General features: G+C 38.4%; 1 non-coding gene across 1 annotated transcript; it reads right to left on the bottom strand.

Moving 5' to 3' along the window:
* Positions 1–1,754: 1,754 nt before the first annotated feature.
* On the bottom strand, positions 1,755–1,826 carry SARC_30224. Its single transcript has one exon. It is a non-coding gene; the product is annotated as a tRNA-Pro (tRNA).
* Between the last annotated feature and the right edge of the window lie 908 nt (positions 1,827–2,734).

Raw genomic sequence — 2,734 nt, 5'->3', positions numbered from 1 at the left:
GTTTATTGTGTGTGTGTATATATATACATATATATATATGTGTGTGTGTGTGTATATATATACATATATATATGTGTGTGTGTGTGTGTGTGCATTTATACACACGCACGTGAGTATATTAGCGCGTGTGAGGATATGCATACTTATATACATGAATGAATAGATAGATGTGGTACATATGTATTTATTTGAAGTTGTACTAGTGGGGATTGACTCGCTATTACTTTTCGAGGGGCTCTGTATGTCCCTATTGTTTTTCATAGGGCTCTGCATGCCCAACACAACTATAGAACAAGTCACATACGTTGCCAGCCATTATCCGATAGTCGTATCTGTTCACAGTAGGCTGTAGCTTCTGCCTTTATCTGTGGATTGGAGGCACCACAAAGTGAAAGGAGCACCGCCTGCTCGAACTGATCGTTCTGCATTGGCCTCGTACTACTCACGTAGTGGTTGTGCGTTGTTGGGGTGTGTGAGCTGACACGCCGAAAAGTATAATGCCTAACCTACGTTTAGATATATGTTGTATAGAAGGTTGAGATCGCCTTGACTGGTGTGACGGCCTACGTGATGTTGTGTTATGTAGACGGTGGCTGTCCTATAGCCCTACTAATTTATGGACCAACTACTTGTAGGATTTGTTAGAACACTTCTGTATTTATTTTACTACTAGTAGAGGGAGTAGGGCCACTGCCGACTGGGCTTCAAAGGTCATGTGGTGTTATTAACCCAAAAAGTATATATTTATATATTTATTACGAGATGCAAACGATTACCATTGGTGCTTGGTATCAATCATCAACTCGTTTTGTTTGAACACTCTGTGATGATTGATTTACACAATATTTGCACTCTGGAGTCTGGGCCTCTGGGACTTGAGAGTCTGGGTCCATCTGGGGTGGAAAGGATTCACTTCAAAGTTCAATCCCTGTGGAACCCCAAGGACAGGCAGAACAGTATTCTATACATATACCCTACTAGCACGAGATTATACTTTATTGAGGTTGTTTGTATGCGAAATAACTATGTAAGCTTTGCTTCCTTTAAGACCGATTGTATATCATGCGCTTTATAATATAGTTTATTGTGCAAGTATATCATGCGCTTTATAATATAGTTTATTGTGCAAGAGAAAGTACCTCATCGAGTTCAGCTACCTGTACCCTAGCGTAATATTCGAATGAATTATCGTGACTCGAAAGGTGAGATCATTACATACGCTTAAAAAATTAACTTTTTTCTTATTCCCTTATATTTCAAACCGTTTGTATCATTCTATTGGAATTGATACTCACACTGCTTGTCAGATTTAGTAAGCGGCCACATACGAAGATAATGCATGAACATGTATGATTGGTATATGCACGTTCAATCTTGCAACCTGAACGTCTGTTCAAACCGCTGCAATTTTTGCCATTGACTGTACACCCATACGTTGTGAACTGACTTGTAAAACCTGTAATAGAGCCTGGACTATGATGTACAGTTGAATTTATTCATAAATGCTTGTGGCCGTCCAAAGAATTTTCCATGCAACCCACAATATGCCTTCCGCCATGAAAAAGAATGTGCACCTGCCAAGATGTGATGAAATCGTGGGAAGATGTAGCACAAATTCCGAACAGTTGTGAGTGACTGATATCTACATTGCAACTGATCCATATTGTGTACACGTTATTTCATCCCGAACCTATAAAGACACAAGAGAAACCTGTTAAATATCGGGTAAACAGATAAAAACGAGAAAAAGTATAGGCGGAATCCACGAATCGAACGTGGGGCCTGACCCACCCTAAGGGTCAATCATACCACTAGACCAATTCCGTCTTATTTTCGAAATGGTAAAATTATATCGATATTCGTCAAAACCACAAATGTTCAAACATCATCATGACCCACTCTCGTGAGAAAAAAATTGATTAAATTAACGCGTCCAAACTGCTTGACCTTGTTCTACAAATGGGGTTGGATTCTGTTTCACAAGATCTTGACAAAATAGTACACTTCTGGGTATGCCGAGCCAGTCAGTATCTTATTCTGACTACACTTGTGTCATTTGTAATTAGAGTACAAACGTGTGCCTTGTGCACAAGTGAAAACAAAGGCATGATCAGTATACACGTTGGAATTTGAGTGGTCTATCAACAAGCGCACGTTCACAGAATAGTCTTGCACAGAGTAGCAACACAATTCTTGATTACCGTATTGTATTCTTGAATATCATATATGTATGAATATCATATCATATACATATAGTCAACATAGCTTGCGTTGATACGAATTCGTAGCCTTTCTGTTGTACTACAAGCCCGCCGGAAGAACGCACGCGTACAGCTTGCATGTAATCTGTAATCGATAAGCATCGAGACTAATTTTATCATAAAAGTTAAATTTGTAGGCAACGAGCCTTACTTTATTATAAACGTTGAGTTCTGATATGAGCACCCAGTGAGTATTATATCGATTTTTGAATTACCAAGTAGAAGATTATACATATTCCCACACGATATCAAAGACCTGTGCGCAGTATCAATTGAGTAGACGAATGTGAAAGTTCGATTTGCAGTGAAATACGTAGCGTATACATAGATACATACATTCGCTATGCCCAAATAAAATGCAGTGACATATGTAGCGCATATATATATATATATATATATATACATATATATATATATATATATATATATATGTGTGTGTGTGTGTGTGTGTGTGTGTGTGTGTGTGTGTGTGT

The sequence above is a fragment of the Sphaeroforma arctica genome (genome assembly GCF_001186125.1).
Source record: "Sphaeroforma arctica JP610 unplaced genomic scaffold supercont1.1209, whole genome shotgun sequence".
NCBI classification, from domain to species: domain Eukaryota; class Ichthyosporea; order Ichthyophonida; genus Sphaeroforma; species Sphaeroforma arctica.
Note: the sequence above shows the minus strand (reverse complement) of the source record. Positions and strands in the feature narration are given on the sequence as shown.